The sequence below is a fragment of the Gorilla gorilla genome, chromosome 16 (assembly GCF_029281585.2).
Source record: "Gorilla gorilla gorilla isolate KB3781 chromosome 16, NHGRI_mGorGor1-v2.1_pri, whole genome shotgun sequence".
Lineage (NCBI taxonomy): Eukaryota > Metazoa > Chordata > Mammalia > Primates > Hominidae > Gorilla > Gorilla gorilla.
In genome coordinates this window covers 78247214-78274455 of record NC_073240.2, presented here as the reverse complement: position 1 = coordinate 78274455, position 27242 = coordinate 78247214, and the positions used below count along the sequence as shown (strand labels likewise).

The 27242-nt window shown below is 37.8% G+C and overlaps 1 protein-coding gene across 49 annotated transcripts in view; it reads left to right on the top strand.

The window, feature by feature from the left end:
* Positions 1–27242, top strand: part of PEAK1 (pseudopodium enriched atypical kinase 1) — a 310954-nt gene that overhangs the window by 42368 nt on the left and 241344 nt on the right. For 16 of the 49 annotated variants that reach the window (XM_019011089.4, XM_063699071.1, XM_063699070.1 and 13 more), the window contains exon 2: positions 12696–12758. The exons of 2 other annotated variants lie outside the window; for them this stretch is intronic. The gene's annotated coding sequence lies outside the window, so the exon portion shown is untranslated. Of the gene's footprint in view, positions 1–12695; positions 12759–16477; positions 16595–20813; positions 20865–27242 lie in introns of all 49 variants that reach the window. 31 more of the 49 variants (XM_055363883.2, XM_055363879.2, XM_063699062.1 and 28 more) reach the window with 3 other exon arrangements.

The following is a 27242-nucleotide window of genomic DNA, read 5'->3' as shown; positions in this document are numbered from 1 at the left end:
TGATTTTTGAATCAGCAGGTGATACAGTAGATGAGATTCAGGAAGTTATTCCAGGCACTAACCAGGTAAGAGTTGTAAATACAGTTATGCATGGAATGACAAAGTTTTGGTCAACGAGGACCACAGAAGAGTATAACATTGTTGGCCTGGCATGGTGGCTCACGCCTGTAATCCCAGCACTTTGGGAGGCCAAAGTGGGCAGATCACCTGAGGTCAAGAGTTTGAGACTAGCCTGGCCAACATGGTAAAACCCCATCTCTACTAAAAATACAAAAATTAGCCAGGTGTGATGGTGCACACCTGTAGTCCCAGCTACTTGGGAGGCTGAGGCAGGAGAATCGCTTGAACCTGGGAGGCGGAGGTTGCAGTGAGCTGGAGGTTGCCGTGAGCTGAGATCGTGCCATTGTACTCCAGCCTGGGCAACAGAGTGAGACTCCATCTCAAAAAAAAAGAGTATATAAAACATTGTATTTTTCCCACACCTTGTCTATGTTTATCTGTAATTGTGTTTTATTTTATTTTTTGAGACAGAGTCTCACTCTGTTCCCCAGGCTGGAATGCAGTGGCTCAATCACTGCCCACTGCAGACTCCACCTTTCTGGCTTAAGCAATCCTCCACCTCAGCCTCCTGATCAGCTGGGACCACAGGCATGTGCTACCATGCCCAGCTAATTTTTAAAACATTTTTGTAGAGATGGGGTCTCCTTATGTTGCCTAGGTTGGTCTCAGACAGGGCTCAAGTGATCCTCTCACCTTGGTCTCCCAAAGTGTTGGGATTACAGGCATGAGCCACTGCCCCCAGCCCCTTGTCTGTGTTTAGATACACCAATACCATTGTTATTGCCTACAGTATTCAATATAGTAACATGCTGTACAGGTTTGTAGTCTAGGAGCCATAGGCTCTATTAAATAGCCTGTGGGTATAGTAGGCTATACTATATAGGTTTGTGTAAATACAGTCTACGATGTTTGCACAATGATCACCTACTGATGAATTTCTCAGAATGTATCCCTGTTGGTAAGAGATGTGTAACTGTAATACAGCTTTTGTTAAAGGCATGGTTTCTTTCAAATAAAAAAGTAGAAAATAGCTTACATAAAAAAGCCTTAAAAAATTCTTTTCAAATGGAACAATCTTTGTGAAGGATGCTTGTGTTTTTAAAATGAGAATTATATTTGCACTATAAAATATCCTTATTGTGTCAGAGTTTCTGTATATCATAAACCACTCTTTAAATTTTTCATTATGATGATTAAATAATAAATAATATTCAATTTAGAAAACCAGAAAAGTGTGTCTTCGAAATATGCTGTGGGATGTAGAGGGATTGAAAATGTTTCCAGAAAGAGGCTGTTCAGGACAAGGAAGGATATTATTTTGGATGTTAGACCTTCTCTTAGGAGAGAGGTGATATTTCCTTAGCCACAATATGAGGAGGAGAGTTCTGCTAGGGTAGGTATATTCTGAAGGACTGTTTTTAGTAAAGAACCTCAAGAGCAGGTACTTCCCCCCCCACCCCCCACCCCTTAACCAACTTCCTGGGAAATATAGAGCAGGTAGTATTTATGTGAGAAGGAACTTGGAGAAAGATCAACTCTTCCCTTAATTTTCCTTGTTTTCCCCGTTTTCACTTTTTAATCTTCATTTAGCCAAGTCATTAACTTGTTTGTTAAATGTTTGTTGTGTGCCTTTGTTAGGTATATGGTAATTTTTTTTATTGATGCTCATTTATTCAGAAGAGTTTCAAGTTGCCTGATTTTTTTAAGTGAACTGTACATTTTCTTTTTTGTTATATGTGTTCAAAAAAGTTGGAGAAAGTTTTTTTTAAAATAAATTGTGTTAATCAAACTCATTTATTTTTATTATTACATTTATTTATTTATTTATTTATGTATTTTTGAGACGGAGTCTCGCTCTGTCTCCCAGGCTGGAGTGCAGTGGCGCGATCTCGGCTCACTGCAGGCTCCGCCTCCCGGGTTCCCGCCATTCTCCTGCCTCAGCCTCCCGAGTAGCTGGGACTACAGGCCCCCGCCACCGCGTCCGGCTAATTTTTTTTGTTTTTTTTTAGTAGAGATGGGGTTTCACCGTGTTAGTCAGGATGGTCTCGATCTCCTGACTTCGTGATCCACCTGCCTCGGCCTCCCAAAGTGCTGGGATTACAGGCGTGAGCCACCGCGCCTGGCCTATTACTACATTTATTTTTAACTTATATCGGTCCTGATTGAGTCCTTTTACTTGTGGATCTAAGTGCTTAATTTTTCATTATTTGGATCAAAGTGAGTTTAATGAAAATAGAATTTTGTGATAGCTCTTAAGCCAACTGGCTACATCCTTGATTTCCCAAATCAGGGTCAGAAGTGTAATTACTAAATTATATTGTTTTCCTTAGATATTCAGATAGTCACATTCATTGGAATAGTAGATTGAAGCCTTAACTTCATCCATCTAGTACAGCTTATACACCATGGAACTTCAGTGCTACCTTGGCTTACTTTAACTACATTGAGGCCATCTGGTCAGTTAGTGGGGTGTAGTGGCCAGCACAGAGGCTGTGGGGTAGTCAACTATGAATTTGAATCTTTGCCACTTACTAGCTGACTGTGGCGAGATTATTTTTAATACCAACTCATCATCAGTAAGGTAGGGATGATAGTATCTGCCAAGTTAGATGGTTGTGAAAATTAACAATTTAGGTAAAGCACCTTGCATTCTGCCTGGGATAGTATATTGGTGTTCAATAAATGGTAGATACTGTAACTATTAGTTACATTTTCTTTGTATATATTTTCTGCTTAAATTCATGTTAGTGCTAATAACCAGAATAATTTACCTGATTGTTTTAATTTAAGATTAGTGGGACTTTAAAAGCTTTTCTTAAAGTTGAAATACATCATGGTCTTTAATTTTTCTCCTCTTTTCTAAGTTTTTACTTTAATACAAATACCAAAAAATCAGAATGGTTTTTCTTAATTTGTCCTTAGTAAACACATTATGCTTCCTGTTTGAGATTTTGTCACCTTGTGGAATTTTTCATTAATATAGTGTATAGCACAGCAAGGTTTTGTTTTGTTTTAAATTAAAGATTGATCTTAATAAGATAGTGTTGAAATTAGATAAGCTTCTCTTGCTGCTATTTATCCCTTCCATCTTTATTTTTAACATTTTAATCATATGGCTCTCTGAAACTGCCTACAGCATGAATAAAAGACAATTTTTCTACCAGAAAATTTTAAAGTATTAAAAAGTGATATTTAAAGTATTTACCAGAAAGGAAGGAGCCTAAAAAGATTGTTATATCACCATTTATAAGTTCAAAATTCTTATTATTGAAGCTACATGTTCATCCTTCCTTCAGCTACACACTTGCTCCCCTATGGATGTTTTAAAGACTCTGTCACCACCTTAGCAATATTCTGAGTAACTTGATTTTAGTGTGATATATATTTTATTGATGACTTTCAAAATAATTATACATTATTGAACATTTAATTATTAAATTATAAAGATAAACTCTGATTTTACGTTCTAGGTACATTTCTGTGATTAGAAAATTCTCTCATGGTATTCTGTTTATAATTAATATACCTAGTAAAACTAATTAGAAGTATCTGAAGCCCCTAGCAAAATCTGTAATTAGACATGCCATTTATAATTAACTGACTCTTCTCATTCTTGCCTTTTCCTATCCATTTGAATTAATCACTGTGCTCCTCCTTTAGTGATACTTGTGTTCCTATCCAAGACACTGATTAGAGTTTAATGATCACTGTTTGTGGTATGTTATGGAGACTTACTTTATAGAAACTTTGCTTTTAAACTTTATTTAAAAACATTAAAAATACTTGAATTATATTCTCTATAAAGTATCACATTGAAGATTTTTTTGCACATCATCAAGATAAGCAATTTATTTTATCAAATGCTGAAGGCAAACACAGAGAATAGACAGACTTGACCATTTTCTTTTCTAGTACTTTAGTATCTGGATTTTTCTTGACAGTCTGATCACTGATCATTGTCTGCATAGTTTTGACAGCATGCCCCTTGACCCTGGGCCATTGATAGACCTGGTATGTCTTCATTTATTATTTTGCCAAAGAATTAGAAGCCTGATAAGCTAGGCAGTGTCCTGTGCTTTGGCTATGAAGAGGCAGGAGTGATATTTAAAGTATTTACCAGTAAGTACAAAATAGGCACCAACCAGTTAAGATGGCTGTAGCACTGGATCATGATCTTGAAGAACCCCTTCATCCTTTATGCTGTGTCAGGCTTTCTTGTTTTACCTGCTGGGTTGTAGTGGTGGTGGGGAGACTGGGCCATCAGTAGGCACCTATAGGACTGGTGGAATTTGAGGCAGTGACACTTTACCAGACTATGTTACGGAAGTATTTCAGTACTTAAGTATGACCCTTCAGGCTCTGTTGGTGTGTACCAGTTCAATATTAGTTCTGCCAAGAGGTGTTCAGTCATTGCCTTTAGAGAGCTTACTGTTCTCTAACCATAAGAGACAGTTATGATATAGTTTGAGAGGTACTTATGTAAGTATATAAATGTGCATAGGGGAAGATTGCCTGAATCTTTTTTGGGAAAACCAGGGAAGACTTCCATAATGAGTAGAAACTTGCCAGACAGGTTTAAGGAGGAGATTCTAAACAAGCAAAGGGGAAAATAACAATTTCAAAGGCATAGGGGCATAAGAGAGCATAGTGGATTCAGAGATCAACAGTTAGGAGCAGGAGAGGATGAAGTTTTTCTCTGACACTTGCTTTTTAAATTGGATAAATACATATTAAGATCACATTTATAGTTTCGAAATTGCTCAGTTTTTGATAGATGTATTAGTTCATTCTTGCACTGCTATAAAGAAATACCTGGACTGGGTAATTTATAAAGAAAAGAGGTTTAATTGGTTCATGGTTCCTCGGGTTGTATAGGAAGCTGGCCATCTGCTAGGGTTCTGGTGAGGCTTCAGGAAACTTATAATCATGGCGGAAGGCCAAGGGAAGCAGGCATAAAGAGAGAGAGAGAGAGGAGGAAGGTGCTACACACTTTTAAACAACCAGATCTTGTGAGAGCTCTTATCATGAGAACAGTACTAGGGGGATGGTGCTAAACCATTAGAAACTGCCCCCATGATCCAATCACCTCCCACCAGGCCCCACCTCCAACATTGGGGATTACAATCTGACATGAGATTTGAGCGGGGACACAGATCCGAACCATATCAGTTGAGAACTGCTAGCCTGTCTGATACTTAGGTTCTTCAACCATATCTAAACTATTTTAGATACAGGGAAAGGTAGAATAGGAATTTGTTATAGTTCAGGGCTATACTAAATATTCATAGAGCAAGAGTGTGATTAAACCCTCGCTTCTGATTCATTGAGAGGCTTCTAATGAGCAAACACAGATTCAAACAGATTGAGGACGGTAGTTTTTTTAATGACATAAAACTGCTGCCCATGAGGCTTTTTGGCTGACATCATGAAACTAATTTTGCTTAATGGCTATGGAGGGCTACAAATTCAAATGTGCAGAAAATGCAGTAAATTGCTGGCCTGTCAGATTCTTGTTGCCTGTCATCTTTTATCTGAATGGCAGCTTTTGTATCCAGATTGTCAGGAGCAAGTATGTGGACCCCTTTAAGGTTATATTTGTACATGCTTGAATAATTCAATTCAGAGCCTACTAAATATAGCAAATTGACAGCAGTGGAGCAATGCATCTTCTTATACTTGTGTAATTAGGGAACACATCTATTGGATATCTCTTCTCGTACCAGAGAACTCTTGAAATAAGTCAGGCTTTCATAGTAGTGTAAGTTCTGCTTTTATTGCCAGAGTTGTTGCCTTATACCTTTGAAATATAGTGAAGTCATGGAGAGCAGAGAAAACATTTTCTCTATGACTGTTCAACTCAATGAGTGATTTTAAAGTACCCATTATGTGCTAGGAATTACGTGAAATACAAAGATGAATAAGTGACTTTTCTGTTTTGTTTTTAGTTTTATTTATTTTTTTGGGACAGAGTCTTGCTCTGTCTCCCGGGCTGGAGCGCAGTGGCGCGACCTCAGGTCACTGCAACCTCCACCTCCTTGTAGCAATTCTCTTGTCTCAGCCTCCTGAGTAGCTGCAATTACAGGTGTGTGCCACTGCGCCTGGCTAATTTTTGTATTTTTAGTAGAGACGGCATTTCACCATGTTGGCCAGACTGGTCTTGAACTCTGGACCTCGAGTGATCCTCCCGCCTTGGCCTCCCAAAATGCTAGGATTGCAGGCATGAGCCACTGCGCCCAGCTTCTGTTAATCAAATTATATGGTTTCCTTCCTCAAGCTGTGTTTAGAAAAAAATGTCATGATGATGGTGGTGGTGGTGGTGGTGGTGGTGGTGGTATGTGTGTAGTGTTACAACAAAGGCTACAATAAAGATCTGAGTTACATGTGAATAGATTATTTGTTTCAAAGATGGTTTTGAAATAATTGTTTTAAGTTTTTTGATGGCTTCACTTTTACAACACTTTCAGTTAATGTTCCTTCTCTCTACTTTCTATTATACTGCATAATTAAAGGAAGGAATATTTTCAGTGAAATATATATTATGTTCCAATATTATTAATTCAACAGGTATTTAGGTAGCATCTACTATGCCCTAGGTTTGGAGTGAACCAGAATGTGAAAGGTTGCTATCCATAGAATAAAATTACTTAGTGAAAAGGTAACCAAAATAATGAAGTTTTTACTTTCAGCCCTTTTGGTTTGATTAATGATATGAAAATAACATAATTCAGCCTTAAAGTCACAGAATTTATATTTGATTTTGTAGATGTGTTGGATCTTTCTTTCTTTCTTTCTTTCTTTCTTTCTTTCTTTCTTTCTTTCTTTCTTTCTTTCTTTCTTTTTTTTGAGATGGAGTCTTGCTCTGTTGCCAGGCTGGAGTGCAGTGGCGCAATCTCAGCTCACTGCAACCTCCGCCTCCTGGGTTCAATCGATTCTCCTACCTCAGCCTCCTGAGTAGCTGGGACTACAGGAGTGGGCCACCACACCTGATTAATTTTTTGTATTTTAGTAGAGTTGGGATTTCACCATTTTGGCCAGGATGGTCTCGATCTCCTGACCTCATTATCCGCCTGCTTCAGCCTCCCAAAGTGTTGAGATTACAGGCATGAGTCACCGTGCCTGGCTCGATGTGTTGGATTTTTATGTTCACAAAAGTTATCTGAAGACATATGCAGAAATAGACTGTCTACATTGAATTTTGATTAACTGATTAGCACATTAAATCTGTGGGTTTTGGTAACATTCAAAATTATGGGTAGGAAAGGGACTTTAGAAATTGAGGGCATTCTCTGTGTCATCACTTGGTTAGAGGTAAATCTAGGGAAACAAAAAGATGAGAATCACTACTATAAGAAATTATCCCTTTTGTACCTTTGCTCATTTCCACTGCCTGGAACGTCCCTTTTTCTTCTCTGCTCTTTTTCATATCTTACTCAAAGACTTTCCCAAGGTGGTACCTAAACATTTTCCCCTGAGGTGACATTTTGCTTCTTGGAATTTTATAACATTTTATTTATTACAACTTTCAAGATTTTTTAAACTTTTTTGTGTGTACCTGACCTCTGTTTCCTATTGGATTATAAGCTTTCCAAAGGTATCATGGATGTCAAATTGGGCCATGAAGGATGGAAGGAATTTGGATAGGTGGAGAAAGGAAGTCATGTCCATAGGAGAGAAACCACATAGACCAAGGTCCATAGGACAAAACAGATGCTTTTTCAGGAATGCTAGTAGATTAATTTGCTTGGTTTAGAGAATATCTAAGTAGAGTAGAGGGAGATGAAGTGGGGAGATGAAGTGGGGAGAATAGGAAATGATCTTTGATGCTGAATTAGTAAAATATGAAGGTCATCAGCGATTCACTTTTAGTTGATTAGTTGTGTGTAGGAAAGGCTCAGTGGAGAGTTGGAGGAGAGTGTACTTACTCTGTTGTACCTCTTTTTTTAATTCCCAGATTACTTCACTAAAGGAAAAGGGAGCCAGTGTTGTGGTGAGATGTAAAGCACTTTTGACCCAGGATACAGTAGATCCAGAAGATGGAAACCTATGAGCCATAGTCAGCACCTTTGCAATATCATGGGAAGGAAAGATGGTCTTCATGCCTCCTTCCAGTTCTAATATACTATGATGCCATGGCACAGTTCAAATCTTTGGATCAGAGCCACCACTAAGACCTGTTTCATCCATTTATGAATTATTTAGTTCAGAAGTCAGCAGACCTCTGTAAAGATCCCCTTTAAACTTTTAAACTTTGTGGCAATATACTACCTCTGTTGCATATTCTTGTTTGTTTATGGCCCTTTAAATATGTAAAAACCATTCTTAGCTCATAAATCAGACAAAAACAGGCCCTGGGCTGGATTTGGCTCTTAGGCTATAGTTTGACCACTGATTTAGTTGATTAGGGTACTTGTTCCTGCACATATGATTTCTAGAATTTAGAAAACCAAGACCAACTTGGTGATGGTGTTTTCCCATCTGTCTGTATTTTCAGTGACGACTCATAGGTTGTATTTTCTAAGGGTCGAGAAGCTAATACTTAACAAGAACTCTCCATTTGCATTCCTGTAGTGTTGGCAATTTTGTGTTTTAGGTTTGTGCTATCTTTCTAAGTGCTATGAAAACTTCCTGGTGTCTGAGTCTATTCATCTTTACTATCTGTACCGTGATTCACATACAAATATTTTCTGTGTTGTATCCTTAATGTCTGAGACTATTTTACTCATCTTTACTAGCTGTAACCTGATTAGCACACATTATTTTAGTGCTTCTTAATGGTTATCAGTATAAATAGTGCATTTTATTTGTATTTTATTGTAAATTATGAAGTTTTATACTTTTTGAGTACAACATGTAAGTGCAAATGTCAAACTTGAGAAGGCAACATATTGTATAGTTATAATTAAACATAGTGATTTAATTTCAGTGATCACTGGTTTAAAATCAGTTCTGGATTAGATTCTTCTATATGTGTTCTTTCTCTTTTGCTTCATGTGTATTCCCTATAATGGAGTAGTTATCTCAGATTTTTCTGTCATGAGAAGTTAGTGCATATAGTCCCCTGCATATAGTCATAATCCCTTGTCCCCAGTATCTTGAATTGCTACACTCACTGCTGAACACGAAACAAGTATTTTCTCACTATATTTTTACTTGTTGATTACAATTTGTTAATGATATGTATCCAGTATTTCTATTTGATTAATCAAACACTTCTTGCTCTTTGCTTAATGCTTTGTCTCCATTGTCTTACTTATTGCTTTCTATGTTTCATTTATATTTTTCTACAATTTCTTAGAGTTTTAAACCCTCAAGCAGTTTTTACAGTGGTAAAACTTTTAACTCTTTTTTTTTTTTTTTGAGATGGCATCTTGCTCTGTCGCCCAGGCTGGAGTACAGTGGCGTGATCTCAGCTCACTACAACCTCCGCCTCCTGGGTTCAAGCAATTCCCCCGCCTCAGCCTCCCTAGTAGCTAGGATTACAGGCACCTGCCATCATGCCCTGCTAATTTTTTTTGTATTTTTGTAGAGACGGGGTTTCATAATGTTGGCCAGGCTGGTCTGGAACTCCTGACCTCAGGTGATCTGCCCGCCTTGGCCTCGTAAATTGCTGGGATTACAGGCATGAGCCACCACGCCTGGCCCACAACTTTTAATTTTTTAAGTAAATAAATGCTCAAAACTCATAACATTTTTAAATGATTAGTTATCAATACAGATTCTTATAAACACATTCACACATTATAATACATTCTAAATATATGTTGTATATTACATATTAAACACTGTAGAAAATTTAAGCTTATTTTCAGGAAGATTAGGTAAACAGATAATCATGAATCCAAACAGTTGTTATAGTCACAACTTACCTGTCATTTGCCAGTGTAAAGATTATAAACAGATGTGGTTTACAGATGATAGTTGATGCTTCCACATTCACCGGCAATGGTGATCACTTGAAAGGCCCATCTAGCTGAACCTTGGAGAAACATACCCAAGCTTGGAGGTATCCCTCTACCACTTAGAATGCTGTTTGTACATGGAGGCATGTAATGAATACTGAATGAATAAATTATTAAAACCTCAAGCTTATTCTAGGCTTAAGCTCTGGTTCTCAATAAAATACCACCAAATAAACATAAAAATACATACTTACTTAGAGCATTTTGAAAGTACATAACTTAAGGAAAAATGAAAACTACCTATGTAATATTTATGCAAAGCAAAGCACTATTAACATTGTATGTATTTGTAGCCTCTTCTATGCAAATTTATGTATTACACATTTCAAATTACCCAACAGATGAGCATTTTCCTATCATTAAGCATTTTTATTTTACTTTTAAAATCCACTTTAGTAAAATTATTTATGTGCAGTACAGTTTGAGGGGTTTTGACTAATGTGTATATCCTATTGACAACCGCCATAATCAAGATATAGAACATTTTAATCACTCTTAAAAGCTTCTCTTAAGCCCCTTTGCAGTCAATTCTTTCATACAACCTTTGGTTCCTGCAATAACTTACCTACTTTCTGTCAGTGGAGATTAGTTAGTTTTACCTGTTCTTGAATCATGTACATGAAAAAATTGAGTAGACAGTACAGAGAGTTCCTATGTATGCCCTTTACACAGTTTCCTCTGTTAGTCATTAAGCATCTTTGATAAGCAGTTTTAATGATTGCTTAATATTCTAGCTTATTTAGCAAATCATTTGTACTTTTAGTTTGCTTCTAGCTCTTTTTTGAGATGGAGTCTCGCCCGGTCGCCAGGCTGGAGTACAGTGGCGCTATCTCGGCCCACTGCAATCTCTGCCTCCCGGGTTCAAGCGATTTCCCTGCCTCAGCCTCCTGAGTAGATGGGATTACAGGTGCACACCACCACACCCAGCTAATTTTTTGTATTTTAGTAGAGACGGGGTTTCACCATGTTGGCCAGGATGGTCTCCATCTCCTGACCTCGTGATCCACCTGCCTCGGCCTCCCAAAGTGCTGGGATTCCAGAAAGATTTTACCAATTGCTGGGCGTATGGATCATGCCTGTAATCCCAGCACTTTGGGAGGCTGAGGCATGTGGATTGCTTGAGCCCAGTAGTTCAAGACCAGTCTGGGTGGACAACATGGCAAAACCCCACCTCTACAAAAAATACAAAAATTAGCAGGGCTTGGTGGTGGGCACCTGTGTAGTCCCAGCTACTCAGGATGCTGAGGTAGAAGGGTCACTCAAGCCTGGGAGGTCTAGGCTGCAGCGAGCTGTGATCACGCCACTGTACTCCAGCCTAGGTGACAGAGCAAGATCCTGTCTCAGAAAAACCCGAAAAACAAAAACAAATTTACCAATTTAAATTCCTATGAACAGTGTACAAAAATGCCTGTTATATTACATTATTATAATATTATATATTATTATATTACGTTATCACTTGTAGCTGTCAGTATAGCCTAGATTGTGCTGTAGTAACAAACAGTCCTAAAAATCTCAGTTGCATAATACAACAAAGTTTATTTCTTGCTCATGTTACATGTCTAATACATGTCAGCAGGGTTGTTTTTTTCTCTTCAGAGACATTTAGTGAACTCCATAATGACTGCAGTAGCTGGGAGGTCTGTAAGTTGTGTAGTTGGTCTTAAAGCTTATACTTAGAAATGTGTAACATCACATCTGTGTACATTTCAGTGGCTAAAGCAAGTCATGTTTCTACACCTAAGTTGAAAGAGGGCAGTGAGGTGCAATCTTACCATGAGTCTGGTAAGGAGAAGAACTGGAAGGGTGCCAATGACTATAATCTTATTTCTAAAACAATTATAATTTCATTGATCAAAGATGATATCTCATTTTAATTTTATTTTCTTTGCTAATGTAGAGAACATTTTTTCCATTTTTCATACTTAGTAGACATTGGTTTTATTTAATTTACTTATTTGCTTAGGTTTTATAAACGTGCTATTGATTTACTTTTACATTTCCAGATTTTTAAGTTCTGTATTTTCTATGAGGATGGGCAATCATAATATAGGGAGTGTAAACTGTAGAAAATACTTTCTTTTGAAGAATTGAGTTGATGAAGGAGATTGATTTTTTCCTCCTGTTTATGTAGTACATGTTTTGATATCTTTTTTTTTTTTGAGGCGGAGTCTTGCTCTATCGCCCATGCTGCAGTGCAGTGGCATGACCTTGGCTCACTGCAACCTCCGCCTCCCGGGTTCAAGCGTTTCTCCTGCCTCAGCCTCCCGAGTAGCTGGGACTACAGGCACACACCACCATGTCCAGCTAATTTTTTTGTATTTTTAGTAGAGACAGGGTTTCGCCACATTGGCCAGGTTGCTCTCAAACACCTGACCTCAGGTGACCTGCCCACCTCAGCCTCCCAAAGTGCTGGGATTACAGGTGTGAGCCGCCGTGCCCGGCCTGTTTTGATATACTTTTAATTTCAAGAAATACGAACATTAATCAAAGGCAATAGAAAGTCCAGGAGAATTTCTTAATTCTTGACATTCTATAGATATCTAAAGAACAGCTTAGACATAAAAATTTAGGAGGTAAATGATCAAGTTAGGGTTCTATTGAAATAATTAAATTTCCATACTCAGATTCAACCGTATTGACCATGTCTTTTTCTGTTTGTTTTTTACAATTCAGGTATCTGCCCAAACTGGAACTGATGCTGTAGACATTTCTTTGTGGTTTATCTAAAAACCAAAGGTGAGATAATTTATGAATTCATTTGCCTTTTAATATATATTTTATAATGAGAAAGAATTGTTTTTGAAAAAATTTAAGGCAATATCAAATATCTTTTCCTCTGAGTGTTTTAATAGGAAACTTTTAAAACTACATATAGAGTATGCTTACTTTTAAGCATGTTTATAAGACATTTGAAATAAATGAAACTTGTTCTAGTGATAAAATACTTTTGAGTGAACTTTTTCTTTATCTTTAATACTCAAAGACGAAATTCATACTACTGTTCTCTGATATACTTGAGAATATATTGGCATTATAATCTAATATTTTTGAAGACAAGTCTTCCATTAGTTAAATCATAGATTAAAACAACTGCTATTTTAATGGGCCGTTATTAAGAGCTTTCTACCACTCTACTCTCTTGGACTTGATGACTTTCTGTAGTTGCCTGTTTGGGAGCCTCTGTAATAAGGATATAGGTTAATAGTTGCCTTCTATAGAAAGCTTCCCTTTTACAGAAAGCTTCTATAGATAGCATTCCACTCTAAAGGTAGGATCATAGCCTTTTCCCGTTTCTTACCTGTCTTGGCTCAAGTCCTCTTCTTGTTAAAATTTTTCCAAATACACCTTTGTAAGTCTCTCCACCTTGAGTCTGACTGCTCTGTCAGCCATTTTTATCATTGTCAACAGATTATTTTTTTCTTTAAAAAAATGTCAGCCTGTCAGTCTTCTACTCTGAGTCCTTCAGTATCTACATTCCTTAAGGATTATTTTACAAACTCATTTACAGAGCAATAGTGGTCTAGATATGATATGAACACTAACATCATGTATTCATATTATATCTTTACTGAGAAATAATTTCCATGCCATAAATTCCACCCTTTTAAAGTGTAAAATTCAATAGTTTTTATTATATTTACAGAGATGTGCAACCATCACCACAGTCTAATTTTGGAATATTTTCATCACTCATTTTTTTCTTTGAGATGGAGTCTCTTTCGCCCAAGCTGGAGTGCGGTGGCAACATCTTGGTTCACCGCAACCTCTGCCTCCCGAGTTCAAGCAGTTCTCCTACCTCAGCCTCCCCAGTAGCTGGGATTACAGGTGTGTGCCACCATGCCTGGCTAATTTTTGTATTTTTAATAGAGACAGGGTTTCACCATGTTGTCCAGGCTGGTCTTGACCTCCTAACCTCAAGTGATCCTCCCACCTCGGCCTCCCAAAGTGCTGGGATTACAGGTGTGAGCCACCTGCCTGGCCTTTCATCACTCTTAAAAGTACTCATTAGCAGTCTCTACTCATTCCTCCCTCCCCTCAGCTATTAATTTATTTTCTGCCTAATGTGGACATTTTATGTAAATGGAGTTGCACAATATGTTGTCTTCTGTGACTAATTTCTTTCATTTAACATAAAGTTTTTAAGCTTCATCCCTGTTGAAGCATGGATGAACCTTGATTCCTTTTTATGACTGAATAATATTCCATAGTGTCAGGAGCTTAGCTGGGGACACAGAGCTGAATTACTTTAATCACTTACTGAATTAGGATAAGCAAGAAGTTAAAGCTGAGAAAGTGCAAGTGGATCAACACAGAGGTGGGGATTTTCTCAATGCTGAGGGAGCCCCCAGCAAAAGGTTCCTGCTGTTTTATAGATCTAGGGTGGGTTGGAGGAAAAGGTGCAAAGGCTAGGAGTGGAGGAAGGTACTGAGTCAGAGTGGAGGAAAGTGTTTTTAGTGTTTTCCCTCTGTTGAGGAGGCCTCTCCATAGTTGCCTAAGGAAAGGCCTCAGTTAAAGGCCACAGAGACTTCTGAATGAAGGTACCTGGGCTACTAATGTAGATACGGTAAAGAGCATGGCCATTTAGGAATACCTGAGTCTTGACTGTAGCTTGCTTTAGAGATGTCAGTGCACCAGGTATGCACCAAATCTGGTGTGGGGAGGGCAGTTTTCTCCTGTGAAGCCTGCCAGGTAAAGACTATAATTGTTTATGATCAAGCTAAAAAAAGTGGTCTGGCATGGTGGTTCATGCCTGTAATCCCAGCACTTTGGGAGGCTGAGGCAGGTGGATCACCTGAGGTCAGGAGTTCGAGACCAGCCCGGCCAACATGGTGAAACCCTGTCTTCACTAAAACTACAAAATTTAGCTGGGTGTGGTGGTGAGCATCTGTAATCCCAGCTACTTGGGAGGCTGAGGCAGGAGAATCGCTTGAACCCAGGAGGCGGAGGTTGCAGTGAGCCAAGATCACACTATTGCACTCCAGCCTGGGTGACAGAGTGAGACTCCGTCTAAAAAAATAAATAAATAAATAAATAAAATAAAAAGTCACACTTTTTTTTTCTTTTTTTTTTTCATCCACAATATCTATATGCCATATTTCATTTATCCATTTATCAGTTGTTGGACATTTGGGTTGTTTCCACTTTTTTGGCTATTATGAAAATTCTGCTGTGAACACTTATTTGTGTATAAGTTTTTGGGTGGACATAGGGTTTCATGTCTCTTGGATATATACCTAACAGTAGAATGGCTAGGTCATTTAATAACTCCGTGTTTAACATTTTGTGGAACTGCCAAACTATTTTCTAAAAAGACGGTACCTTTTTACATTCCTACTAGCAATGAATGAGGGTTTTGATTTCTCCATATCCTTGCCAATACTTAACATTGTCTGGGTTTGTTTTGTTTTGTTTAATATAGCCACTCAATGGATGTGAAGTGGTATATGGTGGTTTTGATTTGTATTTCCCTAGTGACTTATTATGAACTTTTTTAATATGCTTATTGGCTATTCGAACATTTTCTTTTTCTTTTTTTAGTTTTTAATTGACAGTAATTGTACATATTCATAGATACATAGTGATGTTTTAGTACATATATGTTAGTGATCAGATAGAGTTATTAACATATCCATCATCTCAGACATTTATCATTTCTTTGTGTTGGGAATGTTCAATATCCTCTTCCTAGTTATTTGAAACTACGTATTACTGTTAACTTTAGATTTTCTTCCTAGCTATTTGAAACTACATATTACTGTTAACTATAGTCATCTTACTGTGGTATAGAACACTAGAACGTATTCCTCGTATCTATTGGTAATTTTTTATTCTTCAACAAATCTCTCCCTGTCCCTCCCTCCCTACTACCAATGAGTGAGAACATGCAGTGTTTATTTAACTTTTTGTTTCTGGCTTATTTTACTTAGCATAACGTCCCAGTCTCATCCATGTTGCTGCAAATGACAGGATTTCTTTTTTTTTTTTCTTCATGACTAAATAGCATTCTCTGGTATATATATATTCCAGATTTTCTTCATCCATTCATCCTCTGTTGGACATCTAGGTTGATTTCATATCTTGGCTATTGTCAGTAGTGCTACAGTAAACACGGAGGTGCAAATGTCTCTTTGATATAATGATAGTCTTGTCTTTGGATAGATTCACTGTAGTGAAATTGCTGGATCATATGATATTCTATTTGTAGTTTTTTGAGGAACCTTCTTGCTGTTCTCCATAGTGGTTGTACTAGTTTACATTACCATCAGCAGTATATAATAGTTCCTTTTTCTCTGCATTTTCACCAGTATTTGTTATTTTTTGTCTTTTGATAACAGCTGCCATCCTAATTGGGGTGAGATGATACCTCAGTGTGGTTTTTATTTGCATCTCCTTGATTAGCAATGTTGAGCATTTTTTCATTCTTTTTTTGATTGTTTTTGGTTTTTCTGAGACAGGGTCTGGCTCTGTACCTACGCTGGAGTGCAGTGGCATGATTATAGTTCACTGCAGCCTCAAACTCCTGGGCTCAAGCAATCCTCCTGCCTCAGCCTCCCAAGTAGACAGGACTACAGGTATGTACCACGATGGCTAATTTTTTTAAATTTTTTGCGGAGATGGAGTCTAATTATGTTGCCCAGGCTGGTATGTCTTCTTTTGAAAAATGTTCATTTATATCATTTGCCAATTTTTAAATCAGATTTTTTTTTTTTTTTTTTTTGCCCTTGATATGTTTGTCCTTGTATATTCTGGATATTAATCTCCTGTGGGATGAGTAGTTTGCAAATATTTTCTCCCATTCTACAGGCTGTCTTTTCACTCTGTTGATTGTGTCATTGGCTGTACAGAAGTTAATTTGATGCAATCCCGTTTGTTTCTTTTGCTTTAGTTGCCTGCGCTTTTCAGGTCTTATCATAAAATCTTTTCCCAGACCAGTGTCCTGGAGCATTTTCCCCTATGTCTTCTTCTAGTGGTTTTATTGTTTCAGGTCTTTGATCCCTTTGTGAGTTGATTTTTGTATAGGGTGAGAGGTAGGGGCTTTAAAGACATTTTTGTTTTCATCCTTTGCCATTTTAAAATTAGGTTATTTGTATATATATGTTTATTTATATTACATATAATATAAATGTATATTTACATTAAATAGAAATACAGTTGTGCCTTGGTATATTCAGGGACTTGGTTTCAGGACCCTTGTGTATACCAAAATTCACACATAGTCAAGTCCTGCATTTGGTCCTACTAACCCACCTATAAAGAAGAGTCAGTCCTCTGTATAGGTGAGTGTCACATCCCATGAATGCTGTCTTTTTTTATCCATGTTTGGTTGAAAAAAATGCGTATAAGTGGACCTACACAGTTCAAACCTATGTTGTTCAAGGATCAACTTATATGTGTATATATATTGGCTGGATACAAATCTCTTATGAGAAATGATTTACAAATATTTTCTCCTATTCTGTGGGTCTTTTCACTTCTTGATATTGTCCTTTGAAGCACAAAAGTGTTTATCATTTTTTTTTTGGTTGCTTTTGGTGTTGTATCTAAGAAACAATTGTCTAATTCAAGGTCCTGGGGAATACTCATGTTTTCTTCTAGGAGTTTTATTGTTTCACCTCTTATTTTTATGTCTGTGACGCATTCTCACTTAATTTTTATAAGTGGTGTAATGTAGGGGTTCAGCTTCATTCATTTGTATGTAGATATCCAGTTGTCTCTGACTATCGGATTATCTTGGCACCCTTAAAGAAAACCAATTGCCTATAAATGTAGGGGTTTATTTCTGGACTTTCAATTCTGTTCCATTGATTTGTCTATCCTTACGTCAGTACCACATTGTCCTGATTGCTGTAGTTTTGTAATAAAGTTTTGAAATTGGGCAGTGTAAGTTCTTCCAACTTTATTCAAGATTGTTTTGGCTCTTCTGGATTGCTTATATTACCATATGAATTTTTGGATTAGCTTGTCAATTTTTACAAAAAAATCCAGCTAGATTTTGATTGTGTTGAATCTGAGGCAGGAATCTTTAAATCAGTTTGGGGACTTTACAGTCAGTCATCCAATCTGTAAACACTGGATGTTTTTCCATTTATTTAGGTCTTCTTTAATTTCTTTCAGTGTTTTATAATTTTCAGTGTATGTCTTATAATTCTTTTGTTAAATTTATTCCTAAGTACTTTATTTTGTTAATAGTATTCTAAGTGAAATTTTTTTTCTAAGTTCATTTTTGGATTATTCATTGCTAGTATATAGAAATATAATTGATTTTTGTATCACACAACCTTGCTGAACTTATTTGTTAATTGTAATAGTTGTTTATAGATTACTTAGGGCTTTTTAATATGTAAGGTCATGTCATCGTGTCATAGTGATAGTTTTACCTCTTTTCTGATCTAGATCCCTTTCATGTCTCTAACTGCTCTGGCTGAAACCGTTTTTTTTTTTTTTTTTTGAGACAAGGTCTTACTCTGTTGCCCAGGCTGGAGTGTAGTGGTGTGAACATGGCTCACTGCAGCCTTGACTTCCTGGGTTCAGGTGATCCTCCTGCCTCTGCCCCTCAAGTAGCTGGGACTACAGGCAGGCGCCACCATACCCAGCTTATTTTTATATTTTTTTTTTGAAGAGATGGGGTTTCGCCATGTTGCTCAGGCTGGTCACAAACTCCTGGGCTCAAGTGATCCTCCCGCCTTAGCCTCCCAAAGTGCTGGGATTATACATGTGAGCCACTGTGCTCAGCCCTTGTCTAGTTTCTGATCTTAGGGTGAAAACATTCAGTCTTTCAGGATCAAGTAAGATGTTAACTGGGTATTTCATAACTGCCCATTATCAGGTTTAGGAAGTTCTCTTTTAGTCATAGTTTGTTGAATGTTTTTGTCAGAAAGTATATGAGATAACGCTTATTGAGATCTTTCTCTATATGCCAGACCCTATGCTAAGTGGTTTATATTTAGCATTTCATGTAATCTTCACAGTAGTCCTGTGAGGTAAAGACTGTTATTTTATCCTCAGATAGAATAGATACAGTCAGATTGTTTATTTCAAAACTTGTGTGTTCAGTCATTATCCATTAAAATTTCTGTACACACCATACTGATTTATATGTTACTTTGTACATGCTAGTTTCCTCCTCCTAAAGTGCTCTCTCGCTTCCCCATATAAAGTTGATTGCTAAGCTATCACCGCACTTTGTACTTTTTCACTATGTTGTGATTGTTTGTATATGTTTCTCTCATTTTAGAAACTATGCTTCTTGAAGTCAGGGACTTTGTCATTTTCATTTTTAAATCCCCCAATGCTCAGTGGAGAGCCGGGAGAGAGAAATATCACAGAAGCAAAGAGATTAGAGTGTTTCGAAAAGGGTGGCAGTGGTCATTAGTGTCAGATGCTACAGAGAAAGTTCAAATAAAATAAAGTTTACAGCATGACTTTTGGTTTGGTCTTTTAGTGACCTTAGTAAGATTGGTTTTTTGTTTTTAGTAGCAGTGGAGACAGAGGACAGATTCTAGTGTGTTGAGCAGTGAATGGGAGTTGAAGAAGAGACTATCAAAGAGTATAGACTACTCTCATGAGAAGTTTAACTGTGAACAGAAGGAATGAGTTTACGGTGCTAGATAGAGGGGAACATAGGGTACTTTTTAATATAGGAGAGGCTTGAACATGCATATATACAGAGGTAGGGGAAAAAGGAAACAAGTAAGAGCAAAATTGTGGAAGTAGAGAGAGAGAGGAGAATAATAGAACAGGCTCCTTGCAGAAATGGCAGATGGCATGTAGAACACATGATAGAACATAAGATTTGCCAGGAATGGCTTCTTTCTTCTGAGGGAAGGAAGTGCTCATGGATGCACCTAGTGACAAATTTGTGGATGTGAATTAGGAAATATAGGGAGTTTTCATTTCCTCTGAAGCAGAGGACAAGGTCCTTGGCTTGGCTATGTGGGAAAAGGCAACAGGACTGAGATACGGGATTTGAGGGGAGTGGTAAAGGTTTGGAATAACTACTGTGGGTCATGGAAGAGTTTGCTTACTAGAAATAGAAAAAGTTTTCGAGGGCCTCTGTCTCTTCTTCTCTGTAATTAAAAAAATAGAAAAGGTATGTGGTCAGAAATTTAGATAGTATAAAATGTTTCATAGATAGTGCAAATGTACAAAATTAAATCTTTCACCTTAGATCCTCTGTCTCTATTTTCAAAAGAAACTAACATTAGCAGTTTATTTACTTTTAAATTATTTTTGCAAACATACATATGCATCAATATATATGGAGTTTATTTTGATCTGTGAGAATTTATTGTTCTACTTTTGCTTCTTACTTTTTTTAAGACAGGGTCTTGGCTCATGCCTGTAATTCCAGCACTTTGGGAGGCTGAGGTGGGCAGATCACTTGATGTCAGGCTTTTGAGACCAGCCTTGGCCAACATGGTGAAACCCCATCTCTATTAAAAATACAAAAATTAGCCAGTTGTAATGGCACATGCCTGTAGTCTCAGCTACTTGGGAGGCTGAGGCACGAGAGTCGCTTGCACCCCGGAGGCGGAGGTTGCAGTGAGCCAATATTGCACCACTGCATTCCAGACTGGGTAACAGAGTAAGACTGTCTCATTTGAAAAAAGAAAACAAAACAAAAACAGTGTCTTACTCTGTCGCTCAGGCTGAAGAGCAATGGCATGATCACAGCTCACTGCAGCTTCGTACTCCTCGTCTCACATGATCTTCCCACTTCACCTCCCAAGTAACTGGGACTACAGGCATGTGCCACCATGCGCTGCTGATGTATGTTTTTTTCTTTTTTAGAGACTGGGTCTTCCTACGTTGTCAAGGCTGGTCTTGAACTCCTGGGCTCAGGTAATCCTTCCACCTCAGCCTCCCAAAGTGCTGGGATTATAGGCGTGAGCCGCTGGACCTAGCCTACTTTTTGCTTCTTAAACTTACTACTGTATCTTGGAGATTTTTCCATATATGTAGATCTACTTCATTTGTGTTTATAGCCACAGGATATTTTGTGTGTGGTTATAGTATAATTTATGTAACCAGCATTTAGATGAATTCTATCTTTACTCCTGTAAAAGTCATGTTGAATAAATAAATTCCATCTTTTAAAAATACAAAATCATTATAATGCCTTAATTCTGTGCCTTAATTTTGGATTTCTATATATGCACACCTTGAACAAACTATAATATGTATAAAAACTGGGTTATTGTTGAAACGTAAAGACAACTTAAATATTTGAAAGTGATCATGCTCAATTTATTCCTGGGATTAAGAATAAGAATCTTATTTTCAGGTGTTTGTAATTTTTAATATTGCTGCAAGAAACATTACTATCCATGACTCTTGTCAATCTCTTATGCGTATGCAAGAGATTCTATTGAGTATACACCTATGAATGTAATTGCTGGGTCATAGGGTAATGAATGTTAAACTTAAAGATATAATACGAAGTGTATTTCCAAAGGGCTTATGCAGTTTTATTCTCCTACCATCAATGTATAAGAAATCCTGTTGTTTTACAGCCTCTCTAATACTTGTTTTTTTTTCAGACTTTTAAATTTTGCTAGTTGAATGATCTAAAGTAGTTATCTATTGTGATCTTTTAAGAAAAACTTTTAAAAGTTGAGGTATAAATTTCAATTTTATGATAAAATACTCAGCTCTTAAATATACAGTTGAGTGAGATTTGATGAATGCATATACTCATGTAGCTACTCTGCTGTAAAAATTCAAAACATTTTATTACCCCTTAAGTTCCTTCAGACTTCTTCCTTGACATTCTTATCCCTCACCAGAGGGAACCACTGTTCTGAATTTTTATCACTGAGTAATGCACATATGGGGCCAGGTCGTGTGCACATGGGCGCTGGGATACAAGAGAAGCAAAATAGAACTTCAGTAGTTCTTTTTCTCGTTTGTTATCCCACAGCTTTGCTGGACTGCCTCTTGTCTCAGGCCTAAGCCACCATTCCACACATAGGGGTCCTAGTCAACCCAGGGGTTTTTCTGAGTTCTCTACATTTTTCCAGGGCTGTAACTTTTCCAGGGCTGATATTCTGGGAGGGGGTCAGCAGTTTTCTATTATAATTCCGATTCTACAGGAATTGGAATCAAGATAAACTTTTTCTCAGCCTTCTTAGACCTGATTTACATAATTACAGGCAACTTTAATCTGGACCCCCCAAAATGGATGAGTTCAAGACTCCTTGGTCATGAGTAAGCCTTCTTCCATGCCAGGTCTGTAGCCCTTCATAGAGGCCGTATAGAGGTATGAGCTGGCTGCAGCAAAGAGTCCTACAGAATCTTGTTGATTTTTCAGTATTGCTTCTCTGAATTTGAACTTGAACTGAACTAGGGATGGCTTTTTGAGTAGGCGGGGCCAAAATGTGTTGTGACTTGCGCAATTATAAAAGGGTCTCTCTGACTTAAAGTCGCTCCTCTTCTGCTTAGTGTTTACTTTAAATTCTAATCTGAACAGTCATTCTTGCCCAAAATGGCCCATGAATTTTTAAGTCTTTTATTGCATCTTTCATGTAAATTTGTATTTTACTTATAATAAGTATGTATAATAGTATTAAAATGTTTTAAATTACTTATATCAAGGAAACTTGCTGATCCAGGAGATCATATTGGATTTATTCCATTGTTTTGCTTACTGTCTGTCAATCATATCTCTCCACCTCCTGCAAGAAATCAGTCCACTACACCATGCTACTTTCCTTTATAAATCCCTGTGTTGTACTTATTTTCTTTCTTTCTAGGCAGTGTGCTTCCAGAGAAGAGGCAGGTAGTGTTTGTCATTTATTTTCACTTGCCTGCCAGATTTGCCACAGAGTTAAGTGGTTTTTTTTTTTTTTTTTTTTTTTTTTGAGATGGAGTCTCGCTCTGTCGCCCAGGCTGGAGTGCAGTGGCGCTATCTTGGCTCACTGCAAGCTCCGCCTCCCGGGTTCATGCCATTCTCCTGCCTCAGCCTCCCGAGTAGCTGGGACTACAGGTGCCCGCCACCACACCCGGCTAATTTTTTGTATTTTTAGTAGAGACAGGCTTTCACCATGTTAGCCAGGATGGTCTTGATCTCCTGACCTCGTGATCCTCCCCCATCAGCCTCCCAAAGTGCTGGGATTACAGGCATGAACCACCGCGCTCGGCCCTACTAAGTGTTCTGAAACTGTTAAATTAATGGACAAAAACATACTTAGTATTCATAACAAGAGACAACACTTTCTAGGCAGAGAGAAAACTATGTATTCATAACCACCATGAGTATAAGTCCTGTTTTTTGGCATGGTTGGAATAAATGATATGTGGGGACAGTTTGCAGGGAAAGGCCAGATCACAAAGTACCTACCTGTAAGCTGTATCAAAGGGTTTTGATTGGGAGCTCTTGAAGGATTCTCACCAGGAGATTAACATGGCTAATATTTTATTTTAAGAAGATGGTTTCGAGAGTAGTATGAAAGATATTTTGGAATGGAGAGACCACTTAGAAGGCTATATATAGTCCAGATAGGAGATAACTTGAAGAGGGGCAGATGCCAGAAAGCTTTAGCAGGTGGAATTCATAGAAATTGGTGACTAATTAAATATTGGTGTTGGGTGAGGAGAAGGAAGTGTAGAAATCAGAGATGACTCTCAAGTTGGGCAATTTAATGGGTGTGGCACTATTTGTTTCCAGTCATTCCTTTCCAGTGTGTATTCAGGTATAGAAGGAACTTTTGGAATGGAAGATAGGATTTTGTAATATTTAGTTTGATGTTTCTCTGAGATAGTTGAGTGGAGATGTACAGATCTGTCTGCTGTTCTTAGAGGGAGGTGGAGGCTTGAAAGGGAGAGAGAGTTTTTGAGGTTAATAGATTTTAGAGAGTGATTGAAGAAGGAATTGCCCGGGATTGAGGACAAAATCCTCAGGGACATTTAGATTTAGCGGATAAGTGCAGAAGAAGGAACTGGAAAGAAGATCATGAAGAAGAAATCAGGAGAGAAATGTGACAAAGGATTTCACAGTAACACCTTTGGCTTTCGTCTCTACCTTGAGATGAGATTTTTCTTTTCTGCATCCTATGTTTGATCTTTGTCCTCAGACCTTTTCTTACTTTGAGCATTCTCTGCTGGGAGACATTGTGGATGAGAAATAGTTTTATTTTTGGACCCAGCAATTGCTGACTTCTTTGTATTCCCCCTAAATTCTGCTGGAAAAGTACTTTCTTCTTTAGGTCATCTCTTTTTTTTTACCTTATATTATACATATAAAAGAAACCAGTTGACAGTTTGGACATTCTGCTTTGAAATTACCTTAGGTAGAAGTAGTAGTTCATTACCAACATTTTCTGTTTTTTACCTTACTGCAGGCAACAGTTTTGCTAAGTTTTCTGCCACTTCATAACAAGGTCTTTCTGAAAACATTTAACTCTCCTTTAATTCCTTTTCAATAGTTTCTACCAGGCTCTTCAAGCCAGGGTCCAGCTTCGGTCCACCACCCAGTCTTGAAACCAGTGTCGCATCTTTTAGGTTTTTGTTATGTCAGCATCCCAGTTTCACATACCAAATTCTGTCTGGCAACGTTGCGGTATAGCAGCCATCCCAAACTTAGTCCCAGAACCTGCATGGCTTTTCTCGACATAACCTTGGAAGTCACTCAGTGTCACTTCTACCACAGTCTGTTGGTAACAAGCAAGTTAAATGCCAGCCTGGATTTAGGGAGTTAACTTTTTCCAAGTGTCTTGTTTAGCATACACGATCGATACTTGGAATGCCTTTGCCACAGAATAGCCGAGGAGTTTCTTTTTCACGGTTATTTGGGGTTGATATTGAAAAGCAGTGCATGTGTTTGCTGCTTCCATGCTTGCAGCTGGATGGAAATTGGCCTCAGAGGGTTCATGGTTTTCTTTGTTATTAGCCAACAGATGCTTGCCAGAGTGTTTTACTCACTGAGTATTTAATGTGAGGGTAATGCATCTCTGTAGCTAATGAGAAGAGCAGTACAATACATTAGCTCATTTGTGTATAGCAAATATGTGCCTTTAGTCCACACATTGATCCTTTACTAAATGTCTTTTTTTTTTTTTTTTTAACAAAGCTGTTATGAACACCTGTTTGGCATATCTATCTTCAAATTGCTTTGACTTTCTGAGAAGTTGATCCTGACTTTTGTATGTCTGTCTTATAGGGAAAATATTTTTTGTCTGTTAAATAATTACCTCAAATCTTCTTGAAACATTAAATTTTTAAAAATTTCAGGTTAATACTCTATATCATAAACAACCTTAGGTTTCTAGGCACAAATATTCAGTTATTCATGAGTATGGTATGAAGTTGCTAATTCTCAATTTGTAATAAAGTATAATAAAAAAAAATAAAAAAAAATAATTGATAAATCTATTTATCTGATATAAAACCTTAATTTATTGAGGATCCTTAACACTGTCTCAACAAATAAGTTCAATTTTATTCCAGTTATCTGCATCTTACTGCATTAAATAAAAATTAAATAGTTTTAAAAAAAAATATGACATATTTCTAAAGTATATATATTTTAAATTTAAAATGTATGTATTTTTAAATTTTGGCAAAATGTCCAGGCTCTCTCCATAGCCCCCATTTCCTCTCAACAGCTGTCCCTCATCTCCCCTTCAGGCCTAGTGGTGCATGTATCTGAATGAGGACCTGTCTTGGAAGTGGACTCAGGGCCATTTGAGCAGAGTTCTGGGGTTTCAGGTAGATAGAAAGTGATTGCTGGAGATAGATCCAGTAAGGCACTTCGATTTGGCCCTCTGCACTGCTCACTTCCTGGGGGAGAGGTATGGCTAGGAGGACCAAATCCTATTGCCTTGATCTAAGGATAGTAGTGATTTTAATAATTTTTTGAGACAGGGATCTAAGGATAGTAGTGATTTTAATAATTTTTTGAGACAGGGTTTGCTCTGTCACCCAGGCTGGAGGCTGCAGTGCAGTGGTGATCATAATTCACTGCAGGCTAAAGCAATCCTTACACCTCAACCTCCTGAGTAGCTGGAACCATAGGCATGTATCACCGTGCCTGGCCAATTTTTAAATTTTTGGATAGATGGGGTCTCCTTATGTCACCCAGGCTGGTCTTGAACTCCTGGGCTCAAGCTGTACTCCCGCCTTGGCCTCCCAAAGTGCTGGTATTATAGGCATGAGCCACCACACCTGGCTGATTTTAATAATCTTATAATAGGTCTACCAGACTTCAGTACCTTTAGACTTTATTCTTTCTGGTCTGTCCTTTTCTTGTATGCCTGGAAATAATTGTGTAAAACTCAAACTGTTACCACACCCGTGTTCAAAACTTTTCAGTGCTCCACATTTTCATCAAGATAAAGTCTTAACATGGCCTGTTGAAGAACCTCTGTGCCCTGTTCTTCTTTACGGTGGAGGGTGTCCAGGTTCTTGGCACCTTGAACAAAGAATTGGACAAAACGCACAAACAAAGCCAAGGAAGGAATGAAGGGATTTATTGAAAATGAATGTACATGCCACAGTGTGGGAGTGGGCCTGAGCATACGGGCTCAAAGGCCCTGTTACGGAGTTTTTCATGAGTTTAAATACCCTTTACTTGGGGTACGCCCTATGTAAATGAAGAGGATGAAGTAAAGTTACAAAATCATTTACGGCATATACCCTATGGAGAGGATATTTCCTGTTATAGCTGAAGTGTAAATTGGCTTTATGTTCCCTGCCTCCAGACCATATTTTCCTGCCTCATTCTGATCATACTTACTTTTTCATTCTTACCTATTACCGAGCTCTATTGTCTTTCCAAGCAAGTACTCTTTTCTGCCCTCCCAACTTTGCACAGGCTGTGGGTCTGTCACATCCTCTCTCATGAACAACCTCTAGTATATCTACCAAACAAACTTATACTGACCCTTTAACACTCAGTTAAATATTAGGTAGTCTGACAAGCCTTTTTTCTTCACCTCCCCAGGAAGAATTAAGTCCTTCCCTTTGTGTATTTCCATAGTGGTTTGTATACATGTTGTTATGGCACTTGTCTCATTATGTAATGTTTGCATGTCTGTAAGCAAAGCCTTCTGCCTCTGAAGGCAGGGGCTGATTTGATTCAGCATGGTATTTCTCTAATACCAATAGTGCCTAGTACACAATAGTGCTTAATAGATGTGTATTGAATGAAGAGTGTAATTAATGGAGTGCTTTACATGTGAGTTGCTCTAAATAGAGGGCCATGTTTGCAGTAAATGCCTGCGT